This window comes from Puma concolor, chromosome D3 (assembly GCF_028749965.1).
Source record: "Puma concolor isolate L17-30 chromosome D3, mPumCon1.1.hap2, whole genome shotgun sequence".
Lineage (NCBI taxonomy): Eukaryota > Metazoa > Chordata > Mammalia > Carnivora > Felidae > Puma > Puma concolor.
The window spans coordinates 8,225,123-8,240,621 of NC_141678.1; the positions used below are offsets into that span (position 1 = coordinate 8,225,123).

At 40.5% G+C, this 15,499-nt stretch overlaps 1 protein-coding gene across 10 annotated transcripts in view; it reads left to right on the forward strand.

The window, feature by feature from the left end:
* Positions 1-14: 14 nt before the first annotated feature.
* The window catches only part of IFT81 (intraflagellar transport 81), a 217,634-nt gene continuing 202,149 nt past the window's right edge, over positions 15-15,499 (forward strand). For all 10 annotated transcript variants that reach the window (XR_015242216.1, XR_015242218.1, XR_015242219.1 and 7 more), the window contains exons 1-2: positions 15-168; positions 761-849. The gene's annotated coding sequence lies outside the window, so the exon portion shown is untranslated. The remainder of the gene's footprint in view (positions 169-760; positions 850-15,499) is intronic.

Consider the following 15,499-nt stretch of genomic DNA (forward strand, 5'->3'; position numbering starts at 1 on the left):
CAGCTCGGCGCTCTGGGCCCGGCCGCCCGGCCCGCCGCCTCGTATCCGCGCGGGAGCCCCGCCCAGGCCTCCGGGAGCCCGCGGCGCCTCCACGCGCGAGGCAGGGCCCGGAAGGAGGCGGTGCTGCGCCTCGAGGCTGGGGCCGGGCGAAGGCGACGCTCCGCCTCGGTACGAGCGGCTCTCTCCACGGAGAGTGGGGCCGGTGGGGAAGGGGTGAGCTCCCCCTTGAGGACGAGTGACCCCGTCAGTAGGGCCGGGGAGAGCGAGCGACCCCCGCAAAGTGGGATTGGTTCTATCAGGAAGGAGTGACCCTCTCTCCGTGAATGAATGGCCCTCTGGAGGGCCGGGGAGAACAAGTGACCGGCTTAGTGGAGATAGAGCCATGGAGAAGAGAGTGACTGCTCCCTTGGGAATGAGTTACGCCTCAGGGGGGCTGAAGTGGGAGGGCGGGGGGATAGTGAGCGACTCCTTTAGGTGGTTTAGGAGGTACGAGTGACCTGTCGGGGACGGGGGCAACATAGAAGAAAAAGTAGTCCCTTTGGAGGTCCAAACTTGTGCCTTCTCAACCTCTGGAGGAAAAGCCTGTATGTCAGGTGCCCGAGGAGCCCTTGGCTGGAGTCACACACCCTTTCAAGTGGCCCTCTTGGAATTGGAGTCAGGTCGCATCCCTACTGCAATTCAGATGCTTCCTTAGCTACAGGACAAGGAAGGGGTTTCTGTGACCATCCTTTCAACTGAGACAGTTTTATCACAACTTTAGGGAGACTTGGAAAATAGAGGGAAGTGGAGGAAACACCCACAGTTCCACTACTCGAACATAATTTTCCACGTTTGCTCATTCCCTTTCAGGTATGTTTTCAAAGATATGTTTTATATTTAGTTTATTAATTCATTCAACAAGCATTAATAAGCACTATTATGCTCGGCACTGTTCAATATGCTTGGCACTGTTCGGTGAACAGAACAAACCCAAACAACCTGCCTTCATGAAGTATGAATTCTCACAGGTAGATGTGTATAAAGTTGTAGTTTGTAAATCATAGGCAATGATGATGTTTTTTTTCTGGTTTACACTACTGTTTTCTATGTTACTGCAGTCTAGTTATAATGTTCATTTTTAATAAATGGACTATTTCTTACAGAGGGTATGCCGTGATTTTCCTAACTGTTCTTATCTGGTTGCTTCTAGTTTGTGGATCCTAGGCATAATCTTTGATATAATATTTTAGTTCATTTCTTGGATGTGAGTTTCCTAAGCCATACCACCTTATTTATCCAGATACAAAAAAGTGAATAATAAGAAAATTTGGAGAAAACAGACAACATCTACCTCTAGAGATGGAATTGTTGAGTTAGAAGGAGGCATAGAACTGCCACCTGCCTCAGTCCAAAATGGTCCCAAGAAAAGTTGGTGACAGCTTAAGTGGAATTTTATTCATTCATTTGACAGATATTTACTGAGTGCCTGTTGTGTGCTTGGCAGTATTCTTAATGCTACGGGTATGAGGGCGAACAGATAGATGAAATCTCTGCCAAAATGGAGCTTGGTGCCTTTGGGAGGTCTTAAATTCTATGTAGAAAAGGAAAATCCAGTTGCTAAATTCTCATTGGAAGGAAACTTAAAAATGCTTTCCTTAAGGGCCCAAACTCAGTTCTAGCTCTCATTCATACTTATCCAATAGTAATGAGATGGTCCCAGCCTTAAAAATCTTGAATTTAAATGGTTTGCTTGTGTTTGGGAACAAAGCAGGTAAGAGAAATGTATAAACAAGTTTTCCTAAATTACTAGTTGGTAATCTATCCTTAGGACCAACCAGAGAAACTGATCTTGAAAAATGATTAGGAAAAGAAAGTTATTTCATGTACATTCTTGCCCTTAGTTTACCTGTTTTTAAAAACTGCTTTCTTGGGGCACCTGGGTGGCTCAGTCAGTTAGGCATTTGACTTTGGCTCAGGTCGTGATTGTGGGTTCGAGCCCTCCATCAGGCACTGTAGTGAAAGTGTGGAGCCTGCTTTGGATCCCCTGTCTCCTTCTCTCTCTGCTCTTCCTCTGCTTGCCACTTGAGTGTGCACTCTCTCTCCAAAATAAATAAACATCAAAAAAAAAAAAAAAAAAAAACAACTTAAAAGCAATCCCTATCAAAATAACACCAGCATTCTTTGCAGAGCTAGAACAAACAATCCTAAAATTTATATGTAACCAGAAAAGACCCCAAATAGCCAAAGCAATCCTGAAAAAGAAAACCAAACTGGAGGCATCACAATTCCAGACTTCAAATTGTATTACAAAGCTTGTAATCATCAAGACAGTATGGTACTGGCACAAAAATAGACACTCAGATCAATGGAACACAATAGAGAACCCAGAAATGGACCCACAAACATATGGCAACCTAATCTTTGACAAAGGAAAGAATATTATCCAGTGGAAAAAAGACAGTCTCTTTAGCAAATTGTGTTGGGCAAACTGGACAGCAATATGCAGAAGAATGAACCTGGATCACTTTCTTATACACAAAAATAAACTCAAAATGGGTGAAAGACTTAAATGTAAAACAGGAAGCCATCAAAATCCTAGGGGAGGAAACAGGCAACAACCTCTTTGACCTCAGCTGCAGCAACTTCTTACTTGACATGTCTCTAGAGGCAAGGGAAACAAAAGCAAAAATGAACTATTGGGACCTTATCAAGATAAAAAGCTTCTACACAGTGAAGGTAACAATCAGCAAAACTGAAAGGCAACTGACAGAATGGGAGACAATATTTGCAAATGACATATCAGATAAAGGGTTAGTATCCAAAATCTATAAAGAACTTATCAAACTCAACACCCAAAAACAAATAATCCAGTGAAGAAATGGGAAAAAGACATGAACAGACACTTCCAAAGAGGACATCCAGATGGCCAACCGATGTCACTCTTCATCAGGGAAATACAAATCAAAACCACAATGAGATACCACCTCACACCTGTCAGATGGCTAACGTTAACAACTCGGCCAACAACAGATGTTGGCGTGGATGCTGAGAAAAAGGAACCCTTTTACACTGTTGGTGGGAATGCAGCCACTCTGGAAAACAGTATGGAGATTCCTCAAAAAATTAAAAATAGAACTACCCTATGACCCAGAAATTGCACTATTTAGTATTTATCCGGAGGATACAGGAGTGCTGATGCGAAGGGGCACATGTACCCCAATGTTTATAGCAACACTATCGACAATAGCCAAAGTATGGAAAGAGCCCAAATGTCCAATGACTGATGAATGGATAAAGAAGATGTGGGGTGTGTTCTGTGCCTCCCTCTCTCTCTGCCCCTCCCCCATTCATGCTCTGTCTCTCTGTCTCAAAAATAAAAACGTTAAGAAAAAATTAAAAAAAAAAAAAAGGTGTGTGTGTGTGTGTGTGTGTGTGTGTGTGTGTGTGTAATGGAATATTACTCAGCGATCAACAAGAATGAAATCTTGCCATTTATAACAACATGGATGGAACTCGAGTGTGTTATGCTAAGTGAAATAAGAGGAACAAATATGATTTCACTCGTGGACTTTAAGAAATAAAACAGATGAACATAAGGGAAGGGAAGCAAAAATAAGATAAAAACAGAGAGGGAGACAAACCATAAGAGACTCTTAAATAGAACAAATTGAGGGTTGCTGGTGGAGTGTTGTGTGGGGGGATGGGCTAAATGGGTAAGTGGCATTAAGGGGGACACTTGTTGGGATGAGCACTGGGTGTTATATGTAAGTGATGAATCGCTAAATTCTATTCCTGAAATTATTACACTATATGCTAACTAGGATTTAAATTTAAAAAATAATTAAAAATAATAAAACCACTTTCTTGAGGTATAATTGACGTACAGTAAACTGCACATATTTAAAGTGTACAGTTGTTTAAGTCTGACGTGTATATATCCAGGGAACCATCACTAGTCAAGATAGTGAATATAGTGGCACCTGGGTGTCACTTAGTGTTAGGTGTCCAACTCTTGATTTCAGCTCAGGTTATGATCTCAAGATTGGTGAGATCAAGCCCTGCATCAGGTTCTGCACTGACAGCCCAGAATCTGCTTGGGATTCTCTCTTTCCCTCTTTCTCTGCCTCTCCCCTGCTTGCATGCGCTCTCTCTCTCAAAATAAATAAATAAAAATATATCCATTGTACTAGCCAGAGTAATCTTAGTTTATGTAAAGTGAAAGTAACTGCTGATTACAGCTGGGACTTTTCACATACCTACATCATAAGTCACATCCAGTTGCATATTTGTTGTATACTTGACTGAGTATAGTCAGTTACTGAGCAACCTTGGGAATTTAGTTTTTAAAAAATGAGATTTTCAGTAAAGGTGCTGAGATAATTCAATAAGGAAAGAAGTCTTTTCAATAAATGGTGTTGGAACAACTGGAAATCTACATGCATATGATGAAGTTGGACCCCTATCTCATACCATGTATAAAAATTAACTCCAAATGCATCAAAGACCTAAGCATAAGAGCAAAACTGTAAGACTCAAATGAAAACAGGTGTGAATCTTTGTGACTTTGGATTAGGCAGTGGTTTTTTAGGCATGATGCCTAAAGCACAGGTGAAAAAAAGACATATTGGGCTTCATCAAAATGTAAAACTTTTGTGCTTCAAAGGACATCAAGAAAATGAAAAGAATACAGAATGTGAAAAATATTTACAAATCATGTATTTGATAAGGGTATAGTATCTTAAATATCCTAAGAGTTCTTATTTAACTTTTATAAGTCATCAGTAAAATGACAACCCAATTGAAAATGGGCAAAGGATTTGAATAGACATTTCTACAAAGAAGATACAAAATGGTCAATAAGAACATAAAAAGATGTTCAGTGTCATGCACTAGGGAAATGCAAATCAAGATCACAGTGAGATCCCACTTCATCCGCTAGCATGGTTATAATTAAGATGAGGGACAATCAAAAAGATGGCAAGCCTATGGATACATTGGAAGACTCCTACACTGCTGTATAATTGGCAGGAAAGTAAAATGGTACAGCCCCTTTGGAAAACAGTTTGGCCGTTCCTCAAAATGTTACACAATTACCAGGTGACAGTGTTCTGTACAGCAAGAGAATTGAAAAGATGTTCATGCAAAAACTTGTGCATCAATGTTCACAGCATCATCCCTGGTAGCCAACAAGTGGAAATCACCTAAACGTCTATCAGCTGATGAATGGGGAAACAAATGTGGTATGTCCAGACAATGGACTATTTCTTAGCCATAAAAAGAAATGGAACCCAGACACATGCTGCAATGTGCATGAACCTTGAAAACATAATGCTAACTGAAAAAAGCCAGTTACAAAAGGCCAAATCTTATGTGATTCTGTTCATATGAAATGTCCAGAGTAGGAAAAGTAGCAAGTAGATTAGCAGTTACCTAGGGCTGGGGGAAAAGAATAATGGGGATTGATTGCCAATGAGTATGAAATTTGTTTGGGGTGATGAAATGTTCCAGAAATTGCATAATGGTGATAATTATAGAACCCTTGTGAATATTCTGAAAGTCACCAAACTGCACATTTTAAGAGGGTGATTTGTACAGTGTGTGAATCATATCAAATTAAAAAGAAAAGAAAAGAAAAGAAACAGGGAGTAGACAACCAAGGTCTCAGAAAAAAATATACATACACAAAAATGGGGCCAAGCCTCATGTTTTTTTCTTCACAGGGGAGCTCCTCGGGCCCTCACACAGAGCTTATTTTTAATTTAGATTAAGTTCTGACATATGAATCATCTGGCTCCTTTGTTGTACACTAAGCCAGTTTACCACAATGCTCTTCCTCTAAAAACTGCCCTCCCTTGCAGAGGTGGCCCCAACAGCCATTTTTATACTGTGTGACCTTATCATTTGGGCCACACAGGAAACCTAACCCCAAAGGGCCAACCTGATTCTCTCCTCTGGGACTGTGGCAATTGGAGAGAAGAAGTTCTTTGTTCTCTGCAAGTGACCAGAACTGAGTTGATGTAACCTTCCAGTTGTGGCAGAGTCATGTCCATGGAGAAGCCCAGAAGGGGAGTCTGCAGAAACAAAAGAATGAGACAGATGGGCAAAGGGGCACAGAGGTGAGAGCGACTAAGAAAATGGCCTCTTTGGTTTCTGCTGAGTTTCATTTCCTGGTTCTGCCCCCTTGCTTCACTTTTGCCACTAAGATATCTTCATAGCCTCATAATTAATGTTAATTTTTCCCCTCCTTAACCTAGCAGGCTTTGAAACTTGGAATTAAAAAGACTTTGGCTATAGTGCTGGGTTCCAAGAGGTGAAAGATGTACTGTCACCAGTAATGTGGGCATTAAATATTTGTATCAATGCAGCCAATTAAAGGGAGGAATTGCCTGAAGCCACCAATACTAAGAGCAGTAAAAAAGAAATTAATAGCCCATAAAAACAAGTCTTTGGGAAAAGTAGAGCCAAAAACTCCAAAAAGCGCATAAGTTTAGGACCATTTATTTGAGAGGCTTGCAGTGGCTGACCTCAGTGCACCTTAGGGCATCATTTGGTTATAGCATGGTAAGAATGATGTTTGTTACAATGGTCTTGAGCCACAAAAGGCCTGTCAGATGAAGCTGTATTCTTTGTCCAGGAGTATCTTTAATGAAAAAAAATGTTTAAATTAAATGTTCGGGCATTTAAAGATGTAAGATTTACTTATCTGGCACATAGACCTTGTGAAATACGTCATTGTATAACATAATGACAGATACATGTAGTCCAAATGTATAATTATATATACCTCCAGAAACAGCCTATCCCCTAAATATAGAACATGTTGGTAGCAAAAGTGAGGAATAAATTATTTTATAATTTTACTGTTTCTTTCCCCACGGAGTCCTTAAGCCTGAAGCTGTTGTGGAAGAAAAAAACCCCCTCTTCTTTTAGAGGCCATGTGCTAATCACATATAATCCTCTGTGTGTCCCAACCCTATCCAACCCAGAGTCCCTTTAACAAGAAATATTTTCTTTTTTTTTTTTTTTTAATTTTTTTTTTCAACGTTTATTTATTTTTGGGACAGAGAGAGACAGAGCATGAACAGGGGAGGGGCAGAGAGAGAGGGAGACACAGAATCAGAAACAGGCTCCAGGCTCTGAGCCATCAGCCCAGAGCCCGACGCGGGGCTCGAACTCACGGACCGCAAGATCGTGACCTGGCTGAAGTCGGACGCTTAACCGACTGCGCCACCCAGGTGCCCCAACAAGAAATATTTTCTAATATCTCAGTAGGATTCCTGAAAATAATCAATATGGACTGTAATCTACCCATACTCAAACATGTAAATGTTTGTATGTATATTTGATTCGCATGTCCATAATTAATGATAATTGAGTTTTTCATGTGCTTGTTGGCCAATCTGTACATCTTTGGAGAAATGTCTGTTCAGATCCTTTGCCCATTTTTTTAATTGAGTGACTTGCCCCTTTAAGTTTTAAGAGTTCTTTATGTATTTGGGTACAGTTCTATATCAGATATATGCTCCGCAAATGTCTTCTCTCATTCATGGTAGCAGGGATTACAGGTTATTGAAACGGAGAAAATGAGAAGTATGATATTCTTGCTGCTGAACTGGATGTTTTTCTGTAACTGTTTTGAAATCCGAGTGCCTTTGACATTTGGTCTTGGATGTAAAAAAGACCTTGGACGCCACCCCCTTTGGAAGGTGACAGAGAGTAGAGGATGCATAGGGGATGAAGTTGCGAACTCAGGAGGTAATGGGACAGTTGTGAGGTTGACATGTAGGGACTGGGTCTGCTCTAACTGAAAACAAGGTATTCAGGAATGGGTCCTTTGTATGCCAGGCACTGGAATATGGTTATTTACTGGTTGTGCATCCTTAGAGCTATTAACTTTTTGGCAGTGTTTCTTTATGTCAAATGGAGATCAGTGTTACAGTGTCAAGTATGGCATTGTCTTTATGATAGTAATAAAAACAGCCAAGACACTGCTAAATGCTTCATAAACTTCATTTCATTCAGTCTCCCATGAAGCATGAGGTAGGCATTGAAGAGAACAACAGACTCTGAGAGTCCATACAAGCAGTTGAGCCAGGATTTGAGTCCATGTTTGTCTGATTCCAGAATCTTGGCTCTTAATTATTTCATTATGCAGCCTTCAGATGCGGTGAAGCTGTTTTGTTCACTCTAAATCAGTGTGCAGTGTTATGTGGGATTGTTTTTGTGGCTCGACTACTTGGTGTGTACCAGGATTAAGGGATAATGAGGATTGTGGGGGTCAACTTGACATGGGAGAAATCTTGCTTATGGAGGTGATAGTTATTGGAAACCCCGTACATTTCATCATGCTCCCTGATGCTAGCATACAGTGTCATCAAATATCTCAAATTTACTTACAACTATTAGATTCTAAATATTTGGAAAGATTATCCAACAGACTCAGGAAAATAAGACCCAAAGATACAGTGCCATTAGTGTCAAATCTGGTAACTTTCTAAGATGGTGTCTTAATTACTGTGGGAGGCAGAATAATGTGCCCCCTCCACATCCATGTCCTAATCCCTGAAACCTGTGAATATGTTCTCTTATTTGGCAAAAGAGACATTGCAGATGTGATTAAGTTAAGGATTTTGAGATGGGGAGATTGTCCTGGATTATCCAGGTGAGCTTTTCACAAGGGTCCTTCAAAAATGTTAAGGAGGGGCTGCTGAAGACATAGTCAGAGAAGGCCTGGGACAACAGCAGTGCAGGTCTGAGGGAAGAGATTGCTAGCTGGAGGCCATGAGCCAAGGAATGAGGCTGGAAAAGGCAACAGGTGAATTCCTTCTACAGCCTACAGAAGGAATGTAACCTCGATGTTAGCCCACAAGACCCATTTTGGACTTCTGACCTCCAGAACTATAAAATAATATATTTGTGTTGTTTTAAGCCACTAAATTTGTGGTAGTTTGTTACAGCATCAATAGGAAACTAATACGGTTACTAACTCCATAGAAGTATTCTGAACATAAGATTCTTAATTCAGATTAAGCTACAAAGAATTTGATTTATTATTAAGGACTTTAGTTAGTGATTAATCTCAGGACAGTTTTGTTTGTTTCCTTCTGGGAGGATTTCAGTGTATGTTTTTCTTTGTACACTCAAATATGTGGCAAAGGACCAGGGCTCAAGGGAGATGTACAAAGCTAACTCAGTTAGGACAATGGTATCCCCCTACAAAATAAATTTTATAAGCACAGAAAAGTCTCTCACCCAAACAAAATGAGAGCTTTAAAAAAATTTAAGACCATTTGTGTGAATTTGGATTTTTTCTCTTAAAAAATAAGTGGAAAAATAAATATTTATAACAGAGTAGAAATGCTTGCCTCATTTAATGATGATTTTGTGGTAACTAGGTGGGAGTCCTATTCAAGGATAGAAAAAGATACTGTGGTAGGTGATATAAAGAGACAAAGTCTACAAAGCACACAGATTTAACTTGAAAAGTTTATAGTGATTTGAAACCCACCCAGGATGTATATAGTACAGCTTAAAGCAAGAGAGGTAAATGCTTAGGTGATAGCCGCCCCGGTTTGCCTAGGACTGAAAAGTTTGCCAGGACATGGGGTTTTTCGTTGCTAAAGCTGGGGAAGTCCCTTGGCAAGCGGGGTGAGTGGGTGACTCTCAGACGGACTAAGCTAGACTAACTAGCTTCAGGAAGGCTCATGATAGCATGGATTCTGAGCCAGGCCCCCACCGCCCATTGACAGTGCTTACCACACTCCGTGGGTCCACCCCAAGCTTCACTCTCAAGAGACTTGTACTGGTTAAACTTGAACTAGATCTGTTAAAAAACAGAAGGGACTGTTGCAAGAAGCAGGAAGGCTTTCCAAGAAATGTAGCCTCTAAACCTCACTTTTCCTGATCTCCTATCCAACCACTTCAAGCCTACCTGGAAGTCTGAATAAAAATGAAACAAAACAATAGCAACAACAAAAAGCAATAAAGGTGCACGTTTTATGTAACTGGTCTCATAACGAAAACCCATCTAGGAGCGCCTGGGTGGCTGGGTCGGTTGGTTAAGCATCCAACTTCAGCTCAGGTCATGATCTCGAGGTTTGTGAATTTGAGCCCCGCGTTAGGCTCTGTGCTGATAGTTCAGAGCCTGGAGCCTGCTTTGGATTCTGTGTCTCCCCTTCTCTCTGCCCTTCCCATGCTCATGCTGTGTCTCTCTCTGTTTCTCAATAATAAATAAATACTCAAAAAAATATATAGTCGTTAAATCCTAATATAAACCTAGAAACAGGATTAAAAAAAAAAAAAGAAAACCCATCTACTTTGTTCTCTATTGAAGACAGAAAGAAATTTCTAGAATACACAGAACTGTGTGTTAATCTTTCCCAGCCCCCAGCGATTATTGTATTTTATTAGCCAAATAAATAGCTCTAGCAGATCGAAATCCAACACAATGGAGTACAGGTTTCTTTGGCTCTGCATAGCACTGTCTATTCTGAAAACCACCTACATGTGAGTGATACTCAGAATCCCATTTTACAGTTGAGTAAAAGCTCAGTCTCATTAGTGTTTGATAAAACACTCTGGAAATGTTGCTCTTTTCCTAGTTATTATGCCCCCGTCTGTCATTAAAGATTTCTCTTGGTAATAATTGGTGGTGAAGAGAGAACAAAAGCACAGAGAGAAGGACTCGTCACACTCCAAAAATATCTACCTGATAATAACATTTTGAATTTCCATTGTCTGGGTACAGATAATAGTCACCTCTAAGTTCATGTAAGCAAATCACAAAGCCTTCTCTTGGAATTTTCCCAGTTCTTTCCTGTTCTTAAGTGTAGTCTGAACACTATGCATCTGAGTAGTTTGATAACTCTCAAGTGTTCGGTATGTGACATGAGCTGTGCTGAGATACGAGAGATGTATGGCGTGCCTGGGAGTTAGCTCAACCAAGAGGAAGTGTTTGTGAAAGAGGCGTCTTTTCTCTTCAGTTACTTCCTCTTTTCTCGTTTTATCATTTCTCTGTCAGTAGGAAATTAAATGGGAAGTGAGGTGACAAACTACAGTCACTTTCTTTGAGCCAGCTGAGGGTAAATGTTGCCTCTTTCCTGCCCTGAGAAATATCCAGAAGGCTCATCTCCTGTTCCCTGTAATTAGCCTTTTTATTAGAGGTGGGACCCATTGGCCTCAGCTTTCTGTTTGGCCCAAATCTGCCATTTGACTTTGGTTTTGGTCTCAGTTTCTGGAAAGCCAAGTAATCATTTGACTACTTCAGCATCATTTCTAGCCTCTCTGAACTTTTACGCCATCAATGAATGTGGAATTGCCTAAGTAACCATTGTCTCCAATCAGAGTATCAATGTGAGCAGTATGAATGAGGCCTATAAGTTATTGCAATATGTTGTTACTACATTAATATTCACTTTTGAATGTAGGTGAGTATTCTAGTTGTAACTGGAATGAAAAAGGTCTCCTTAGGTTCTTTATATGTTGAAATGTTATCAGTTGTTTAAATATACATTTAGAGGGGCACCTGGGTGGCTCAGTTGGTTGGGCATCCAACTTCGGCTCAGGTCATGATCTCACAGTTTGTGAGTTGCAGCCCTGCATTGGGCTCTGTGCTTACAGCTCAGAGCCTTGGAGCCTGCTTCAGATTCTGTCTCCCTCTCTCTCTGCCCTTCCTCCACTCACACTCTGTCTCTCTCACTCTCCCTCTCTCAAAAATAAACATTAAAAAATAAACAAAATACATTTATAACTAAAGTAAAATAATGATTGACACGATTTTGTTTTCAAAATAAAAAGAACTTTCAAAAAGTTTAATAGAAAAATTGATAGGCAGGCTATTAGGAGAGATTTTTTGGTGGCTGAATAATAATTTGAATAAGAATAAAGGCCTGAAGATAATAGAAATTTAAAATATGTGGGGTGCCTGGGGGGCTCAGTTGGTTAAGCGTCTGACTTCAGCTCAGGTCATGAACTCACAATTTGTGAGTTCAAGCCCCACATAGGGCTTGGTGCTGTCAGTATGGAGCCTGCTTCGGATCTTCTGTCTCCCTTTCTCTCTGCCCTTCCCCCTACCTCTCTCTCAAAAATAAATAAACATTAAAAAAAAGAAGAAGAAATTTAAAATATGAGTGAAGAGGGGCACTTGGCTGGCCCAGTCGGTGGAGCATGAGACTCTTGATCTCGGGGTTATGAGTTCAAGCCCCACATTGGGTGGAGAGATTACCTAAAAATAAAACCTGAAAAAAATACAATAAAAATAAAATATGAGTGAAGAAAATCTGTAGCTTGCTTTTGAAAATATTCAGGAAGTATCCTCAAACAGTATGCAAAGCTTTAGTTTGTGGGATCATTTCCATGAAAATGCATCATCATTGTCAACACAGTTTTCAAGTACAGAAGTTGAGGAGGACATGTCTTTACCACAATGGTATAGTCTCTAGAAGGAAGGAAAATTTGATAATTTGATAGCAACATCACTATCAACAGTGCTCTGTTCTGGCAAAACAGCCAAAAGTATCTTAGCTCTGCCTTTGAACAATTTGAAGTGAACATCAAATCAATATCCAATTGTTCAGTGGAACAATCCCGGGGACAGTCTTAGGGAATTAATGTTCATATACTATAAAATTCAAACTTTAAAATTTGATTAGTAAAATGTAATAGTAAAGTTGAAATAACAAACCTTTGGGAAATCTTCGGATTTATGCTTGTACTATGGCAGAGACATTGGGCTGTGGTTATTGATGTTAACACGTAGCCATTTGGCCAAATATGTATTTGGTTTGTATTGTGTATTGTGTATGGTATGTGTGTGTATTCACATAACATAAAATTAACTATTTCAAAGTGAACAATTCCATGACATTTAACATACACACAGTGTTGTGTATCCACTGCCTTTATCTGGTTCCAGATCACTTGTATCCCCTCAAGAGGAAACCCCACACCCATTAGGCAGTGGTTCCCCACTTCCCTCTCCCTCCCAGCTCCTGGCCACTGCCAATCTGCTTTGTGTCTCTGTAGATTCACCCCGTCTGCATGTTTCATGTAAATGGAATCCTACAACACATGACATTTTGTGTCTGGCTTCTTCCATTTAGCATAATGTTTTTGAGATTCATCCATATTGTAGCACACATCAGTGTTTCATTCCTTTTTCTGGCTGAATAATATTCTGTTGTATGGGCATATCCTGTGTGTTTATCCACTCATCAGCTGATGGACAATGGGGTTGCATTCACCTTTTGATTAGTGTGAATAGTGTGGCAGTGAACACGTGTGTGCAAGTATTAGTCTGAGTCCTCGGTTTTTGATTCTTTGCAGTATATACCTAAGAGCGGAATTGCTGGATCCTATGGTAATTCTATGTTTAACTTCTTGTGGGACCACCAAATTATTTTCCCTTCTGTTATTCCTCATATCCAGGATGTGTGCACAGTTGTGGCCTGTGAGCCAGAAAGTCATAGCTTCTCTGAGTGGCTCCCAAAATAACCAAGGTGTGGTAGCCCTGTATCATTGGTAGGATCAGCTTCCAGAGACCTTTTCCAGGATTCCTTTGCAGTTGTTCTTGTACCTGGGCAAATCTTCTGAAGACAAACCGAAACATCTGTGTTGGGAAGAACTCACATGACCTCATTGTGTTGGCTTACTGGGGACATCCATCCATGCGTTCATCAAATAGTTATACAGTATGTGGTGTTTATCTGGAACCAAACAGACAAAAACCTCTGCCTCCAGAAGTTTACATTCCAGTGCCAGGAGATAGGCAACAGACAATAAAAATAGTAAGTAGGGGCAGTCAGAGAAAGCCATGCAAATTTATTATCCCATGGTTGTTTATAATCATCTTAATATTTTTTAAAAAATTCTGTTGTGACTGTCATTATGTTCTACTTTTTCTTTAGTTTATTTGCTTCTTTTTATTAGACACACATCTCTGGCAAGGCTTCTGTCTTTTTAGTTTTTTCATAGAGCCAGCTTTTAGTTTTATTAGCTGTCTCTGTTGCTCTGTATTTCAATGGTTTCTGCCCTAATCGTTATTATTTCCTTCTTGTTTCTTTCAGTTGGTTCTGCTGCTCTTTTTTCCCAGTGTTTTGAGTTGAATGCTTAGCTCATGTCTTTTTGTTGTTGTTTGTTTATTTATTTTGAGAGAGAGAAGGCACGAGCAGAGGAGGGGCAGAGAGAGAGAGAGGGAGAGCGAGAATCCCAAGCAGGCTCCGCACTGTCAGAGCAGAGCGCAAGACAGGTGTGGAACTCACGAACTGTGAGACATGACCTGAGCTCAAATCAGGAGTTAGACGCTTAACTGACTGTAGTTCATGTCTTTTTAAACTTTGTTTCCTGATAAATGTATTTAAACCTATAAATTTCCCTTTAAAGTAGTGCTTTTGCTGTGTCCTACCAATTTTGACATGGTGTTTTTATTATTATCTAGTTTTAAATATTTCCAAAAGTAATTTAGCAATATGTTATTTGGTTTCCAAACATTTTTAAAATCCATCTTTAAAAAGTCAATTTCTAGGCCACCTAGGTGTCTCAGTTGGTTAAACTTGATTAACTGACTCTTGATTTTGGCTCAGGTCATGATCTTATGGTTTGTGGGATCAAGCTCTGTGCTATTAGCACAGACCCTGCTTGAGATTGTCTCTCTCTGTCTCCCTATCTCTCTGCCCCTCTCCTGCTCTCTCTCTCTCTCAAAATGAGTAAATTAATTAATTAAAAAAATTAAAAATCGATTTCTAATTTCATTGATATGCAGTTGGAGAACCTAGTCTGTATCATATTGATCATCGAAGGAAATATATATTCTAATTAGTGTCTGTTTTTGTAAATGTTCTATGTGTACCCTAAAAGAATGTGCATCCTTGGCTGGGTGTTGAATTCCTTATATATCTACTAGCTCAAGGGAGTCCCTCTCTAAGGAAGTACATTTGAGATCTGAACATCAGGAAGGAGCCAACTCTGAAAATCGGGAAGAAAGGATCCCAGGCAGAGGGAACAAGTGTAAGGGCCCTGAGGTACAAACAAGCTTGGTATGTTCCAGGAGCAGAAAGAGGGCAGTATGAATGGAGTGTAGTGGGCAAGGAGGAGAGTGAAGTGAGCTAAGACCCTGAGAGGTAGTCAGGGGCCAGATCAAATAGGGCCTCAGAGACGATGGTATGGACTTTGGATTTTATTTTTATCTCTCTTTCTTTTTTTAAATGTTTATTTTTGAGTGACAGAGAGACAGAGTGCAAGTGGAGGAGGGATAGAAAGAGAGGGAGACACAGAATCCGAAGCAGGCTCCAGGTTCTGAGCTGTCAGCACAGAGCCTGACGCGGGGCTCGAACTCACAGACTGTGGGATCATTACCTGAGCTGAAATTGGATGCTTAACCGACTGCGCCACCCAGGCGTCCCTGGAGGAATCATTTTCATATTAAAAGTGCTTAAGAGGGGCGCCTGGGTGGCGCAGTCGGTTAAGCGTCCGACTTCAGCCAGGTCACGATCTCGCGGTCCGTGAGTTCGAGCCCCGCGTCAGG